Source organism: Diabrotica virgifera, chromosome 7 (genome assembly GCF_917563875.1).
Source record: "Diabrotica virgifera virgifera chromosome 7, PGI_DIABVI_V3a".
In the NCBI taxonomy this organism is placed as follows: Eukaryota; Metazoa; Arthropoda; class Insecta; order Coleoptera; family Chrysomelidae; genus Diabrotica; species Diabrotica virgifera.
The window spans coordinates 12,606,441-12,625,274 of NC_065449.1; the positions used below are offsets into that span (position 1 = coordinate 12,606,441).

Below are 18,834 nucleotides of genomic sequence, written 5' to 3' on the forward strand. Positions count from 1 at the left end.
CCTATCCTCTCCCATTCTTATCACATGTCCGGCCCATTGCAATCTTTGTATTCGCATTTCGCATAACGTGTCCAAAGTATTGTGCCCATATTGTTCACTGTAATATGTGACTTTGTTCATAAGGACTTGTAGGTTGTCAGCAAATACTATGCATATCTGATGTTGTTTAGCCGGTACCGGTTTCATAGAATACCTTTTTCAGTTTCGTGCAAAGCTTCGATAAATATTCTTTCAGAGTCAAGATTAAAGATCAGAAGAGACAACATACAGCCTTTCCTGACTCCATGCATGAGTTTCAGATATTCGGTGTATTCACCTTCAACTCTGAGATTTTACAAATTATTTTCAGATTTTGGTTGTTATTTCCTGCTTCTTTTAGTATTTGCATCATCTTGGTGTGATTCGCATTGGATCTTCGCATTTTTTGGCTCATGGTTTTCAGACTTCAGCCATTCTGCTGGTAATTCTACAGAGTCAACTATGTTGTTGAGCATCTTTGTGTCTATTGCTATTGATTCGCTGTCCATTAGTTTGAGTAGTTTTGCTTCTACACTGTCGGGGCCAGCTACTTTGGCATACTTTAGCTGTTTATTGCAGGATAAACTTTCTGCTGCAATATTCTTGATCCATCATTTACCTCTTCTTGAAGATCAAAGGTGTTATCTCTTTGGTCTTCAAATAGTTTCTCTAGGTATTCTTTCCTCGTCGTTATTTTACTCTGTTTGCCCAAGATGGTGTTTCCGTCAGAATTAATTAGATTTCCTTTCTCCGTTTTATTCCATTTGTGAGTTCTTTAACTTTCCTATGTACATTGAGACTATCGTACTTTACTCTCAATTTCTTCGCAATTTTTCTTTCGCTTCTCTGGTGTTCTCTTTGGAACAGGAAAAAGGAACGGCTCAAAAAATGAATTGTTGTAAATTCTTAACAATCAAATAATATAGATAAAACTTTCTATTATCTGGTATCTATTACATTACATACTTGGATGAGGATTTCTGATCTCATGTACATTATGTTCATTACGAATCAAGCGAGGTTGTTTGTTCATTCGATGGTAGCTTTTGGAAAATGGCCTATCGTGCACCTCGTACTAGTTGTTTTTAGCCGTTTTGACATTTTTCGTTCGAACAAATATTAAATACAGGGTAAATAAAAACAATATCTGAAAATATATTGATTTAATAAAGAGATACAATATATGATGTATACCGAAAAAGTAATTGAAGCAGTATACAGTGATATATAAGTGGATCTGGTAGCAAAGCAGTTTGTTATTATTAATAGAAATATATTTATTATTAATAAAGTGTTTTGCCATGTACGAGGTGTTACAAGGGTGCATGTTTTGCACTTAACATTGTATTATAATTTGTAGGTACATACGGTATAAGAAATAGATATTTGATATTAGGTAGGCTTAGTTTTTGATGATGTTGAAAAAATCAATAAAGCTTCGTCAAGAAATCTAGTTTTATTTACCTTAACCCCTTTACAACAAAAATACAACAGAAATATTTTGTGCCAAAAATAAAACAGAAAATCAAAGAATGAAAAATTATGCTCAAAAATTGTTTGTAGAAAATCTACGTTTTTTAGACTTTATAGGATTAACCAAGGATAAAGCAATTGCGGGGAGGTTACAGAATTAGTACTTGAGTAATCATAGTTGACAAATTACATATATCCATAATTCTATAATTTACAAACTACAACAATAAAACGAACACGGAAGTATTGCTACAATAAATATATGTGACACGTAATGAGGGGAAAGCGATATTAAATGCTGACAGATAATACAGGGAAAGATAAGAGGAGAAAGGGGTATAGAAAGAAGGAAGATGTCATGGTTGAAAATTTTAACGGACTGATTTACATGCAGTTCCATAGAACTCTTCCCCAGGTAACCAAATAACGTTTACAAAACGTTGAAAAGACGTCATAATTATCACCAAACCACGTCAGTTTATCACGTTTTTTCGACGTCGAAAGTCACGTGAATTTTTCCCACCATAATTGACGTCATTTGTATCACGTTTAAATACGTGATATTAAATACGTAGTTTTTAATCCGTTTTTACATTATTTTTCATTTTATGGTTTTAAAGATACACAATAATTATTCGAATGGGCATTGTTGGTATTGCAATTTTTCCGTTTTAAACCGTTTTAAATTTAACCCATAAATATTATAGATATATCCCGTATGCACGCCAATGGTGAATATAAAATTCTCAATTGTATGCCAAAAAATGCGCAATAACTAGCTCTTAAAATCTACCAAATTTCATTTGCATATCACAAACCGTTTTAGAGCAATAAATAAATCGTCAGTTTGTAAGAACAATTCCCAGGCAACCAAATAACGTTTAAAAAACGTTGAAAAAACGTCATTATTATCACCAAACGACGTCAGTTTATCACGTTTTTTCGACGTCGAAGATCACGTGAATATGTCCCACCATAAATCACGTCATTTTTATCACGTTTTAAATACGTGATATGAAAAACGTAGTTTTTACGTCGATTTTGCGTCGTTTTTTAGATTTAATTTTCATTTTATGGTTTTAGAAATACACAATAATTGAATGGGTCCACCACATGGTTTGTTTTTGAGAAGTCAAAGAAAAAGTTTTATATTGTGATAATGGTGAGTTTATACATTTTAAAGGTGAGTAATACAGTTTGTATTTTGTATTTAAAAACTGTATTACTAACCCTTAAAATGTATAAACTCACCATCATCACAATATTAAAACTCTTTCTTTGACTTCTCAAAAACAAACCATGTGGCGCTTACAACGTTATTCGGCAGGCCCATTCAATTATTCGTATGGGCATTGTTAGTATTGCAATTTTTCCATTTAAGTAAAACCAAATGGAAGGTTTGTTAAAATGCATAGAATTATAATATCCTCAATGCAACATATATAACATACATAGAATTTTCACTTTTTATATTATAAGTATTTACTGTGTCAAAAGTGAAACAACATATAAACTAATAAATCATTTATTAACAAATTAAACATTTAAGTCACAATGTAATAACAAACTTAGGTTTAAACCATTTAAGTTATATAATATATATATATAATTATTATAATTATACCACACACTTTAAAGGTATGATTCCGACAACGACTGCAGATGGCAGTTACAGTTGTCACCATGACAGACGTCATTATTTTGCACTAATAATTTGCATAATTATTAGCAACTGACGTTCTGCCAGACAGCAGTTGCAGTCAGATGTCGGAATAAGTCTCATACAGATAAATAGTGCAAAGTAGTAACATCCATAACGCCGAGAACTGCAACTGATGTTTGCAGTTGCTGTCTGCAGTCGTTATCGGAATCGTACCTTTAGTCAAAAATGAATACATACAAATAAGACCCAATATATTGAATTTCAATGAAAACTATCTGCTTTATATTTATAAATTTTAAGAAGACTATTGAATGATAAAAAATAGGACAAAACTATAATAGTATGTGTTCTCACATATATTTCCATACTCTAATAATCCTCAAAATGATTTCAAATAATTATTACAAATTTTTGCATACAAAAAGATCCACAGACACCTGAAAAATATATTTTTTGATTAAGGGACTGTAATGACCAAATTAACATGATAAAAACAATTTACATGTGATATCTGATAATACACACTTAAAAGACTAATAGGGCTTTTTATCGACTGTCATTTGTTTCGAGCATCTGTCATGTGTCACATAATATTAATATATCTATGCCATATGTCTTTGGTGTGTATCATTGATATATACCAATAACATATGACGTAGATATAATATTAATATTATGTGACACATGACAGAAGCTCGAAACAAATGACTGTGAATGAAAAGCCCTATACATAAATACTCATGATGAAGAAGTACATTATAATTAAAAATGACTAACCATTTTCATATCACTGCAACATGAAGCCAAAGCCGTCTTATATATCAGTTCGTTTAGAGAGCGCAACAAGCACTCTGACCGAACAGCTTGAAAACTCATTAGTTTTTCACCAGAGAATGTACATAGCTGTAACATCTGTACATGCATTGGGTTCTTCTTCTTCTGTCTTGCTGTGGGCATACTCAGCTGCAAATAAGATTGCTGCAATATGGCTGCAAATTTCACTATTACTGGCCATACACATACAATGTGCATTTGCTATGCCATTGGAACTGGCTATTCACCGAAGCATCTAGCGGTTTAGCATTAGCTTTTTGGGAATTTTTCACCTAAAAAAATATTTTATCTTTGTGGGAATGCTTCAAGTACAAAAATTTATTTTCATTCGAGTATTTGCGTTCTTTACAATGATTGAGAATATTTTAAAATCAGACATTCATATAATATAATTTTAGAACAAACGATCATGACTGTTTATTATTCTCTTTTCTATCATAGCAATTACATGTCGTCGACCTAATCTGTAAACTGTGTAACTCCATTTATCCAAATTTTACAGAGGCACAAAAAATTATTTCTCTAAATATGACTAATGCGAATACTATGTATCTCCCATTTTAAAAGATAGAATGCTAAAATGGAATATTTTATAGATAGGTACTAACATTTGTACCTATATTGTTTAATGAGTGTATTAATATTATTTACCACCAACTCTTTCTTGAAAATATCACTTTCTAAACAGTGAGGTCAATCGTGTGGTATGACAAACTGGGGAGATACATATTTTTCGTACTAAATTTGCTGCAAGGGAGATACAGTGTATACGAAGACGTCGCTATTTACTCTTCTGGTAAAAATATGCATGTGCATCCTTTTTTAAACGAGTAGGGATTTTTTCAAATAAATGGCAGTAATAACTCATTTTCAGAGAAATATGGAGAAAAACACAGTTTACAAATTAGGACAATATGTCTGGTTTCATACAGATATATAAACGTAAATAAAATCTAATATTTAAAACCCATTTATCCAAAAGACACTAATACTGTTATCCATATATTTCTTAATGGTGAATAAATAAAATAAAGACTTACCTTTCCAACAATAATATAGAAATCATCAAAACATCAATGTTTCAAAACAAATCCAGTTGTGAAGGCTTTTATGTGCCTGAAGGCTTTTGTATGCTTTCATCTGCTGCTTAAAGCAGTAACTGTGAGACTCTAGCAGTCTATCTATAATAGCATTATAACAGTAATTGAAGGAATGCACTGTAAAATCCAATTCTGATGACTGAATTGTATATGGATCTAAATCTCCAATTATTTTCAGCTTCAATGAATATCTAAAACAAGAAAAGAAATAATGTTATTGCTTGCAAAATTCATCATTATTGATAAATATCAGGGAAAAATGAATAGTAAATAAAAAATTGTTTCGCCTACCTTTCTAAAACATCTGCGGAGTTTCCATTAATAATTTCCTTAAATAATCACTTTGCATTGTGGTAAATTTATAAAATTTACAAATGACAAACAGAAGTTTTAAAAAATACACACAAAACAGCCAACAAAATCCAAATGAATCCAAAAAAGGCAAAATACTAGGACAAACAAACAATGAAATGAAACGACAACGATGATACAAACATAACCCTAGTTTTGTAACTTTTAAGCTCCAAGCTCCTCCCAATTTCGTGACGTCAGACTTAGGCTGGCTGAAATGAAAACGTCTTTTAAACGTATTTTAACGTCATTAATCTTACGTATTTAAAATCACCTACAAAAGACGTCGATATGACGTAATGTTCAACTACGTGTATATATTCCACCAAATACTGACGTTTCCTCGACGTTGTTGACGTCACTTGGTTGCCTGGGTTTCAACACCCCCTATCTCAGAAACGAAGTATTTGCGGGCATAAGTTTATAAAGCAAACTGTCATTATTTTATCATGCAGAATTACCTCTTAAAGCTTGCCGTACTTTTTGAAAAACACCCTGTATTGACGAAAAACAGGGGTAGTTGTTAAAGTGCCTAACTTTTTTATTATCCAACATAAGCGAATGAATAACAAAAAAAAATGTTAAGAAAATCTGTGGCTATAGTTGGGTTTTAATTTTCGTATTTTATAAAAGCTAGAACATTCCACAGGGTGTTCCAAAGTTTGAGAAAAAAACACAGTTTGATTCGTACACCCTGTATACAATGACAATGTACCTGTCTAGCAACAATATTATTACAGCGATATTGATAAAGAATAAGGCTATAACATATTAAAAAAATTACTTAAATCGGACATCAGATTTAGGAAATACAAGTCATTAAAAATGACCCATTTTTTGGGGTGCCCGTTTTCTCTGCCGGTGAGTGTATAACCTCAAAACAGTTTTCAAGAAGAATTATTGCATTAAACTAACTCTAACAGAAAATAAACACCAAAACAAATTAAAATATAACCTCAAAACAGTTTTCAAGAAGAATTATTGCATTAAACTAACTCTCTTGAGAAAAACAAATCAAAATCTGTTAATTAACACGTTTCTTTAACTAAATATCGAAATGAAAAGTCTTATTTTACCACACAAAGCACGTAAATAATAAATGAAAAACTTCTTATGGAAATTGTTTGGAGTCATAAGCATTGCATTGTCGTTAAGCTCCTCCCAATTTTTTGACGTCAGACTTAGACTGTCTGAAATGAAAACTTGTTTTTAGACGTATTTTAACGTCATTAATCTTACATATTTAAAATCACCTACAAAAGACGTTTGTACGACGTAATCTACAAACACGTGTATTTATTCAACCAAAAACTGACGTTTCCTCGACGTTGTTGACGTCACTTGGTTGTCTGGGCAGAGCAGCGGTAGAAAGAGTGCAGATAGTGATGATGATATAATGATATCCATCTCCGATTGGGAAACCGCACTTAAAAAAAGAAGAAATATTTTTATTTATTAATTCTTGTATATGTATAAATAACCTGCGATACGCTGATGACACGGTCATTCTGGCAGGTAATGCTGAAGCACTGCAACGCCTAATGGACGAAGTAACGACATCCTGTAGAGAATTTGGAATGAAATTAAATACAAAGAAGACAAAAACGATGGTCATCAGCAAGCATCAAAACAGAAGGGTGAAGGTCAATGTCTACGGAACAGATCTGGAAAGAGTAATAAGAATAACGTACCTTGAAGGTAACCTTGATGAAGCACAAGTCTGGAAAATGCACGTACAGTGTTTTACAAAATGCAAAAAGTTTTATGCAATCGCCAACTGGATAACTGAGAACTAGAATACGTAAGTCGTAAGTGGTGTTCCACCTTGCTCTATGGTGTTCAACCCTAGACAGTGACATAAGCAACACAAAAAAGAATCCAAGCATTTGAACTCTGGTGTTACACCGTAAAATGCTCAGAATATCCCAGTGCCGGATTAACCATTAGGCGGACTAGGCGGCCGCCTAGGGCCCGGGCACTTGACGGGGCCCGCATCCCATACAAATGCATTAATTAATAATAATTTAAAAAAAAATTAAAATGTTAAAAAAAAACAAATAGGGCTAACTGGGAAAAAAAGAGAATGGTTAATTTATGATTTCTAATCAAACTCAGTTTTTTGCTTTGTCTTCTGTCAAATATCAGGAAAATACAACCGACTTCAAGACAAATTAAGCAGTTATCTTCAAAGGCATTTTTATATTCCATGTTCTAATCATTCCCTCAATTTGGTAATCAATTTTGCAAGCAAATTTTGCTTAGAAGCTGGTAATTATTTTGGTATGGTACGTTATGGTAAAATATTGCAAAACCTTCGAATTTTAAAGAACCTATTTGAAACAAGAGCTTGGATTGACATGAAAACCTAAAGAACCGATTTGAAACAAAAGCTTGGATTGACATGAAATTTGGTATAAGCATAGCTAACATGCCAAAAAAAGTGATATTATGCCAATATGTGTTTTTGCTCTACGGTTGAGTCCACTCCTTCTCGGGGGTGAATACTGTCAAAATACGTCCGGAAGTGGATAAGCTGACTAATTCTAAGTAACTTTTGTTCGATAGAGTTTTTTCATCAAGTCAATACATTTAGAGTTATTTGCAACTGAATATCTTCATTTTTCAACAAAAAATAAGACGTTTTTAGACGGTTTTTAGCAAATAACTCAAAAAGTAAGTATTTTATCGAAAAAATATTCTTAGCAAAAATACAGCTTTTAAAAAATTGAAAAAATGGTGTATGTGTGCAGTCTGTAGACCCAATAGAAGCAGAGTTGTAGCTAATAAAAGTAGGTTCTTATTCGTCAAATTCCAAGTCAAATATTTCAACGTCAAATAATCAAAAAATGAAGCACTTTTCATGGAAAACTCATCAATAGTTGTTTAAATGTTTAAAAAAGCATTATTCTTGTTTTTTAAAAAAATTTATAGCTTAAAAAGTAAGCAAGATGCGCTCAGAATAAAGTTGATCCCATTTTTGGGTAAAAAAACTGGTGAAAATAACCGCCTAATTACCATCCTAAATGAAATTAATCCTTACCGCTTCACAAGCTACTTTACTTATGTATTGTTTATATGCTCTGTAAGTTTTATCCGTATAAAGTGCTTATTTATAAAAGGGCTGTCGTAGAAAGGGCTTGAACAAGTCACTAATCACGAGTGTATGCATTTTTTTTATTTGGCTTAATGCCTCAACAACTAATGGCCATTGGCATGGTACAGCGGATTTTTTCAATCAGGTACCTAGTGTAATTGGTAGTGTATGTGTTGAGTAAGTGTCTTGTTGCTTAGCAAAGTCGTCATTGTTTTTGCAAAGAAACGCTAATTGTATCCGAACGTCTGCGGTCCTTAGAGCAGCTGAAATAGAGACCAATGGAGAAACATTGTTAGGAATATTGGAAGAAATCAGATCCTCAGTAATGGGAAATTGGAGATCCTCAGTAATGAGGAAACGACAAGAGAGAGAGAGAGAGAGAGAGAGAGAGAGAGAGAGAGAGAGAGAGAGAGAGAGAGAGAGAGAGTGAGAGTCTGCGGTCCCTCCGGTGAGTACCGATCCCACAAGGATAGAAACTATTTTCATTTATTAATTTTTAATAAATGAAAAATTCTCTACCCTGGGTATGCAAATTTTGAACAGTCATATCTTAACCAATTTTTATCTTCCAAACAAGCAAAAATCTGAAATATGTAGAAAAGCAAAACCTACATTTTTTTACTCTCTAAGATTTTTGGTACCACTAATAATTTTTAGTTAATTAAAAAAAATACATTTTTTTCAAACTTTCAAAAAATTTGTTTTACTTCAAGTCGCAATGTTTTGAAATATAAGCACTGTGAACCGGTGAAACTTACAGATCATATAAATAATATACTTGTAAGTTTTTTCAAGATTTTCATAAATTTATTTGCCAAAAAAAGGAATCAACATTATTTTAAGCTTTACTTGCTTAATTTTGATACTTGAAACTTGTTAAAAGAAAAAAAACAAAACTTTTTTAACACTTTAAAAAAGTTGTGATGATTTTTCACCGAAAAGTGCTTAATTTTTTTGGTTATTTACGTTAAAATATTTGATTTGGAATTTGTCGAATAAGAATCTACTTTTCATTAGCTCCAGTCCTGCTTATACTGGGTCTACATACTTCATCCATACACCATTTTTTTAAATTTTTTATACGCCATATTTTTCCTCAGAATATTTTTTCGATAAAATACTTAATTTTGGAGTTATTTGCGAAAAACCGTCTAAAAACGTGTTTTTTGTTGAAATATGAACATATTCACTCGCAAATAACTCAAAAAGTATTGATTTAGTGAAAAAACTCGATAGAACAAAAGTTACTTAGAATTAACCAGTTTATCCACTTCCGTACTTATTTTGAATGTATGTTTTTTCACCCCCGAAGGGGTGGCACTCATACCCAGGGCAAAATCACATATCGACACAATATCTCTTTTTTTTCTTTGGCATATTAGCTATGGACTCTTAATGAAAAGTTGTTGGGAAATGTAAAAAAAAAGAAAAATGATCTTTTTTACATTGTCGTAATTTATTTTTGGAGTAACTACTTCCCAAAACAACATAAATATCTGTAAATTTGATTTAAGTAAATGGTCGCTATAAAGGGGCCTACTTCTTATGGCCGCCTAGGGCCCCAAGATGCCTTAAACCGTCACTGGAATATCCTACATGAGTCATACGACAAATGCGGAAGTCTTTCGGAGGATGAACAGGGAAAGAGAGCTATGCTTATAATAAAAGAACGGAAAACACAATATTTTAGTCACATCGTAAGAAATCAAAGATATGAACTGTTCCAACTTATAATCGAAGGCAAAATCAATATCAAAAGGGAACCACGAAAAACACGCAACTCTTGGTTTAAAAACCTACGACAATGGACGAATATGACCTCCATAGAACTATTCAGGGCGGCTGCAAATAAGATCAAATGGGCAAATATAATGGCCAACGTCGTTAAGGATTAGGTACCGTAAGAAGAAGATAAATTCTTGAATGTTGCGTAGGTAGTTGTGGAATGTTCTATACCTTCCATTGCTATCAGTTGTTGAAAATTACGTGTTTCCTTACTACAGCAAAAAAATTGTCGACTAACTTTTTCATATAGCAGTGGCCGTGTTAAAAATGTATTCCCTAGTTACCATGCCATCAGCAGTATTTATTATCTCGACTAGGCATCTAAATAAATATATTGTTGCGAAAATCATTCATGAGCACTTGTTTTTCCACTGTAATATTAATTTTTATCTGGCTATGAAACAAAACTAAATATTGATTTACACGTTCCTGATTTTATGGATGTGTAAACGCTGAAATGACGAATGACGACACTTCTTATGAGGGGTATCAAAATATTTTAATTAATTATTGATAACACGCTTGGCTGGTTTATCGGTTGTGTAAACACGATTTAGAGAATTGAGTAGAGGTAGCTGGTGATAAACAAAAGCTGAAAATCACTCGAAAAGTATGAACTGAGTATCATTTATTTAGGAAACGTTTCAATGGTATCGGAATCTACTCAATGATAGGAGCTGCGAGTGCGACGCAAAATATGGATAAATGGATTAAGTGAAAGCGTTGCCTAAAATAGATATGATATAAAAGTACTAACAGAAAATAAAGAAAATAGCATCCACGAAAAAGCAAAAACAGAGATTAATACGAAGTTTACGAAAATAGTTGAAGACTACATTACATAGTGTCTACATAAAGGAGAAATGCCCGACGGATGGAACGAAAGTCTTACAATCTTGCTATTTAAAAAAGGCGACAGAAAGGACATAAAAAATTACAGACCCATCTCACTGCTGCCTCAAACGTATAAACTATTCAAGACTCTTTATGGGAAATAAGCCACAATTTTACTAAAAAATGAATTTATTAACGTTTTTTTTTTATTAAATTTATCGTAATAAATAATTTTATTTATTAAGGTAGTGTCGCCAAATAAGGCCAGTGTCTTAATTAGGCCAATTGCAAATATTTTCTTAAATATAGATATTATATATTAGAGGTCACCGTAAATGTCTTTCTCAGTCAAAATCGTCTACGCCATTCAGTCGGTAGTATCACATAGCAGCGCCAAGTAGCCTAGACACGTGTTTGTTACGGTGCGGAAGTTCGTTTATAAATTTTAGGTAAGTTATAAAATTACTAAAATGGTACTTAATGAATATAAGCCAATTATTTTTTCTTTGTAAAGCGATAGTAAATTAATACTTTTTAAGGAACTGGAACTGTTTTTTCACTATATTGCTTTTTATTATTTTTTTTTATGTTAAATAAAAAAAGTAGACAGTGTCCTAATAAAGCCAATTGTCCTAGATTTGTGTAAATGTGCGATATGTGTGCATTAATGTATTGACAAATTTTTGTTTTTAATATGAATAAAAGTTTCTTTCACTAAATTTTGTATTTGTTCTTTAATTCTTAGGTTTAAAATTTATTATCCACCTCAATTTGCGTAAAAAATTAAACTGGCCTTATTAAGCTACCAGTTCCTAATAAGGCCAAATATTCCAGATTTATTCAATGTTAAAATTTTATATTTCTTTATTTATTTAGTAAGTATTTTATCCTGAAATTCGATAGCTAAAATGTTAGGCAATACATATACAAGAGTTTTCCCCCATACTGTTCCTAAATAAAATATTACAGATATTTAAACGTTAAGGTGGCCTTAATTGGCGACCTTACCTTATGATTTTTTTGCGACGGATATTCTTGAGTTGGGATTGATTTCATGTAATCGAATGAACTATCTTTTAGTAAAGTCGTCCCAGGAACGCAACTCATAAATATTGGCGATATCATTTTAAAGTATAAGACTTTTAAAGTCTTCTACTTTAAAATGTATAATATACGTCTGAATTGCCAATATAAATGAGTCAGATTAAATAAATTATTAGAAGAATTCTTTTACTTAGCAACAACATTTTTGTTTATTTTAATAGTATTTTTTATTTTGACAACGAAACCCGATTTGAGCTTCGAAACGTTAATAAATTCATTTTTTAGTAAAATTGTGGCTTATTTCCCATAGAAAATACTTAACCCGCCGTTACACGCGTCTTCTATTGTGACGTGGTTGCACGCGTATGAGCGTCGCCCTCACCTACATAAATTCGACTTATTTCGAGGAAGAATGAATGTCAACATGTAAAAATATAAAATGGGTTGTACTCACATATTATAGAAAGTCTCGTAAACCAACTTTTTTTTATTAATTTAACAAAACAAAAGTAAAAATAATATAGATCAAAAGCAAGTTTTCTTAATTTTCAATTTCAGCAAGCCACTGAAGAAATTAACGTTCTTTACGCGAATTCATTTTACTAAAAATACAAATTAAAATTAAAAACTGTTCTGAAGTTATTTCTTTGTGGCATTTATGTAACTAACTATTAATATTTTGTATTTTGATAACGACGTCCGAGAAGGAATTCGAAACGTCAATAAAATCAATTTTTCAAGTTGAATTGTGGCTTATTTCCCAATTAGAATAGGTAAATTTAAAAATGGGCTCTTAACCAGTGGCGCACCTAGAATTTTCCTCTGGGGGGGGGGTTTGCGTGGGCACCGAAAGTTTTTTGTATTATTTGTGAAAGACAAGTTACATTTTCCTACTTTCTTTTATATATATTTCTATATGCTCTGGGTGGGAGGTTAACCCCCAAACCCCCCCTCGGTGTGCCACTGTTCCTAACCTAATCCAAACAATAATATTTTAATTAAACCTACCTAAATATTAAATAAAAACCTAAAAGTTTCTTTGAGATAATAGAAACGTGATTTCACTGTGATTGCACGCGCAGTGAGGAATTCCCTCACTTGCAGAGAGATGTCTCTTCTTTCAACTATCACACAGCACACCGGCCGCCTGAAATATTCTATAACTTTTTCATACCCTCTCATAAACCATGCTAAAGGCATTCCTGGGTGCTTAAGGTTATCGTATTAGTTTACACAATTTCATTGGTTATAAACAAATATGGTGAGGGATTTCCTCATAGCGCGTGTAATGGCGGGTTAATTATAAAAATGCCACAAGTAAATAGCTTCAGGACAACATATTCAAGACTCAAGAGGATTATCAACAACAGGCTAACACACAAATTGGACTCATATCATTCAGTAGAACAGGCAGGATTCCGAAAAGGATATAGCACCACTGACCATCTTCTAACAATTATGACACTAATAGAGAAAGCTAACGAATACCATATAGATCTGCACTTAACGTTCGTCGACTATGAAAAAGTTTTTGACAGCGTAGAAATGTGGGCAATAGAAAAGGCTATTGACAAGTGTAGAATAGATTCCAGATACAGAATGCTAATACACAATGACAATATATACAATATATACATATAAGAAAGCAACAATGACAGTACAATTGGAAGAAACCACAAAACCTATATCAATAAACAGAGGAGTTCGACAGGGAGATGTTATTTCTCCTAAACAATTTACATTACGTAAAGACGCAGGATAATACCCAAAATGCTAAAATGGAAGTTAGCAGGTCATAACGCCAAACAAACGGACAATAGGTGGAAGACCACGATACAACAATTGAGACCCCCAGATGAGATGGGGAGATGACATTAGAAAGATAGGAGGAACATACTGGAAACAAAAAGCACAAAACGTAAGCTTCTTCTTCTTCTTCTTTTTGTATAGACATGACTGTCTGTTTTTTCAATGTGCCTCTAGTAAGTTGTCGTTCCATCGTTTACTTGGTCTTCCCACTGATCGTCTTCCTATTGGGGAACCGTCTCTCGCTGTCCTGACTACCCTATTTGTTGTCATTCGGCTTATGTGGTCATTCCATTCTATTCATCCGTTTCTTACCCAGTTATTAATGTTATCCACCTTGCATCTCCGTCGTATATCTGTACATCTAGCTCTGTCCCATAGAGTCTTACCATCGATACCAAAATATCAAAAAATTAAGGAAAAATTCGATTTTTTTCTTCGTTTTTTTATTATAACTTTAAAAGTATTCACTTCCGAGTTAAGTTGCACTAAAATGAAAGTTGCGTAATTAAATTTCCTATAATATAAGATTCGTAGAAAATTTTTAAAATTGTTACCCTTGTGGCAAAATAGCAATAATTGAGAAAAAAACATAAAAAAACAAGTATTCGCATTTTACGTTTTCAGCCATTTCTGGTACAATTAGGACCTTCATATTTCACCCAGAAAAACTTTATGATATGATAAAACAATACTGTAAATTTAGTTAAGATCGGTGCAATAAATTTTGCAAAATAAATTTTGTAATCCAGCTTTCGCAAAAAATTCATTTTTTTAAAATGTTGTAGGACTGAAAATAAAGCAGGTAGCAAGTTAAATTTTTTACAAATAGAAGAATACCGTACCTTTCATTGGCAATTTGCAAAATTAAAATCGGTTAACTACCACGGCCTCAGGAATTTTTTTAAATAAACATTAATTGTTGGTACTACGCGCAGGACAGCGGTGTTCGATTCACACAAGTTGATTTCCACCAAAATTTCTTCCAATCTTTATCTAATATATTATTTTCTTTACTCTATATTTTGTTGTATGTTCATATTTTAATTCCACAAAAATCAAACTAATTTGATTATTGTTTGTGAAGAATTGTTTAAACAGTTGCATATGTTTAAAAATAATACACTTTTATTTTCTAAGTTAAAATATATGAACAAAGAAAGTTTTTGCAAAAAAAAAGTGTTATATCAAAGGACAGAGTATGTGTTTTTATTTTGCAATAAACAAATTTATTTATTTATTTCGAAATGTACTAAAAATTAAAATGTATCAATCATTATCAAAGGATATTGGAATGCCCAATCAGAGCGATCCGCGTATCCGCTGTCCTGCGCGTAGCACCAGAAATTAATGATTATTTAAAAAAAATTCCTGACGCCGTGGTAGTTAACCGATTTTAATTTTGCAAATTGCAAATGAAAGGTGCAGTATTCTTTTATACGTAAAAACTTCAACTTGCTGTCTGCTTTATTTTCAGTGTTGCAATATTTTGAAAAAATAAAATTATTTTTGCGAATGTTGGATTGCAAAATTTATTTTGCAAAATCTATTAAACCGATCTAAATAAAATAAATATACAGTAATATTTTATCATATCATAAAGTTTTTCTGGCTAAAATATGAAGGTCCTAAGTGTAGCATAAATGGTCGAAAAACGTAGAATGCGAATAATTGTTTTTTATGATTTTTTCGAAATTATTGCTATTTTGCAAGAAGGGTGAAGATTTTTAAAATTTTCAGTTAATCCTATATTGTAGGAAATTTAATTACGCAACTTTTATGTCGATGCAACTTTTCTCGAAAATGAATACTTTTAAAGTTATAATAAAAAAAAAAACAAGAAAAGAATCGAATTTTTTCGTTATTTTTTGACATTTTGATTATTTAAACAATGTTTCGGATTTTTTTGAGTGGGAGGATAACTCAAATATTATTATATGAGTTATTTTCAAGCAAATTTCTGCAAAAAAACTTTAGTCACCTCTTAACATCCAAATGTAAGTATTTACTAATATTTTTACAGATGCGCCCTGGTCTACTAAGGCAAAGAATGATCAGGTGCTATGTTCAGTCTGTACCTACTTCTGAGTCATACAGAAGTGTGGACACTAAAAGTATCGACCATAAACAGAATTGAAGCAATGTGGATTCATAGACGAATGCTGGAGATACCTTAGACAGTAAGAAAAACTAATAAGGAAATTCTAAACAGGGTCAACAATGATAGAGAACTGCTAAAGGCTGTTAAACACCGGAAAATGTCTTATTTGGGACATATAATGGATAATAGTGAGGCGAAATGGATATAGAATATTACAACTGATCCTTAGGGGCAAAACATTGGACCGTAGAAGTATAGGAAAAAACAAGTTTCTTGGTTAATAAACATTGGTGAGTGGACTCAGGTATCAAATGCAGGAAAATTATTATTACATATTGCAGAATATTTGGAAGCTTTCGCAATGGTAATCGCCAACCTCCAATAATTCTGATATGGCACGTCAACAAGAAGATCGAAGATGTCTATAATTAAAATTATATTCGATTATACAGGATTAGTCGAAACAAAGGAATGAACCAAAGTTGTGCTTCTTTTTAAATGAAACACCATAAAGTCTAATTTTCGAAATATTTACAGTGCACAGATTCTAAAGGTGCCGGTGGGGGATGGCGTCTATTTGCAGTATTATAGTGGCTGTATGAGAGAGAAAGTATTCGAAATAATAAAATAAATGTTATATTATTGGTTATTTCATTAATTCTAATACTTTCTCTCTCATACACCGACTACAATACTGCAAATAGATGCCATCCCCCACCGACACCTTTAGAACATGTGCACTGTATATTGAGAAAAATATTAAAACCACATAGATTATGTTTCCAAGTTAACATGAATGTAATTTTTTTAAATGTAAAAGGGAAAACCTTGTAGTGGTGAAAAATGTAAATGATATATCGAAATTTTTCCAGTATAGTTAGTGTAGGAAACAAAGGTTGAACCTTGCAAAATGGACACAAGTCCGGTTTTATTTTTTTTCTGGTATATCAAGGGGTGCTTATTATAAGACTAACTTTTTCTGAAAAAATTTCGCCCCGGAACTTCCCTTTTCACCCCTTTAAAGGGGGTAATTTGTGGTTTTTGCGGAACGTAGCACTTCCTGTAACTTTTACAAAAAATTTCTTTTATAGAAATATGAAGAGGACTATATTTTCTACGATCTATTTCCGACACCATCTCTCTATCATCCACCGTTTAGCGGGGGTGGCGCCCTAAAGTTGACAAGTTTTTAAAAAAGATGTTTTTAAAAAAATATATTTTCCCTAACTGTAACGGAAATTAAGAAGAAATCCTGCGACGAGCATTCACAAATAATTGACTGATTTTTTGGTATAGGTTTCACTTAAGGGTAATTGCCCTTTCTTTAATTACAGGGTGTTACATTTTAAAAAACCTCTTTTTATACCATCTGAACCGTTTATGCTAGAGTAAAAAGGCTTTCAGCGATTACCCATGTACTGGTGCTATTTACAAATTTGTATAATGCACCCCCATTTTTTTCCCGGAACCACGCAAAAAAAAGAAGAATTAATAAATAAATTGATTTTCTTGGAATCCTTCACACACAATGCCCTTTATTTATATGCTTCATATATCATTTTGTGCACGTTATTATTACCCATGCATGGACACCAAAAGCAATTTCCTAGTGCAACCCCTGTAGCAAAAAAAAATAAAATGGGGGGTTGAAATTTTTTTTTTGTTTTTTGCTTTTTGATCCATATGGGCATATGCTTCATCAATAGTGCTTTTCAAAAATATATATGGTTATTGCAACAACTCTGCGAAAACCACCCCTATCCTTGAAAATATACTGCAGAAACTACCCCTATCCCTTGGCGAGCATGTTTTTACGATTTTCTCATTACCTATGTATTATTTTTATACAAAACTTATACAAGGTTAAAGACCACTATTTACTCTAAAAAGTATGTCGTATTCATTTTTTCGTATAAGCAACCGTTACGGCACAGTGGCGCCGTAAACCTCATATATGCTTTGACGGGCTCCCGTTTTTGTTTTGTTTTTTCGTCATCTGTTCGTTTTATTGATAAAGTACTTATGCAAAATAAAACAACACAGTATAACCTACAAATTATGACTTATGCACATTTTACATTCTTTGCTCCCCAAAGCCACAGTGGTGGCCCAAAATAAATTTTTGCAAATTTTCGCCACTACATGCATTTTATTGCATTAATGCTACCTTAACAGCACAATATATACCCTTACGTGGTCGCTACGCAGTGGCGGATCCAGGGAGGGGTGATGGGGGTGATCACCTCCCCCCCCTCAAACCAAGTGATATTATATTCAAAGATTATAAAAATATTCATTTATTTTTATAGAAATTTAACCAATTGGCACCCCCCTCTTAACGATGCTGGATCCGCCACTGTCGCTAAAGCATAAGAAGTCATTCTTATAAAAATAATATTAATATAATATAAGTATTTCTGTAAAAATAAATGAATATTTTTATACTCTTCAAATATAATATCACTTGGTTTGAGAGGGGTGGGGGTGATCGCCCCCATCACCACTCCCTGGATCCGCCACTGCTTAGCGACCACTTAGGGGTGAATATTGTGCTATTAAGATAGCATTACCGCAATAAAATGCGTGTAGGTGGCGAAAATATGAAAAAATTGATTTTGGGCCACCACTGTAGCTTTGGGGAGCAAAGAATGTAAAATGTGCATAGGTCATGATTTGTAGATTACACTGTGTTTTTTTATTTTACATAAGTACTTTATCAATAAAACAAACA

The 18,834-nt window shown here is 32.4% G+C and overlaps 1 long non-coding RNA gene across 1 annotated transcript; it reads right to left on the minus strand.

Annotated features, from left to right (window-relative positions):
* Nucleotides 1–3,000: 3,000 nt before the first annotated feature.
* On the minus strand, nt 3,001–5,810 carry LOC126887764 (uncharacterized). Its single transcript, XR_007699197.1, has 3 exons — nt 5,380–5,810; nt 5,029–5,279; nt 3,001–4,260 (listed from the first exon to the last, which is right to left on the minus strand). It is a non-coding gene; the product is annotated as an uncharacterized LOC126887764 (long non-coding RNA).
* Nucleotides 5,811–18,834: the final 13,024 nt, after the last annotated feature.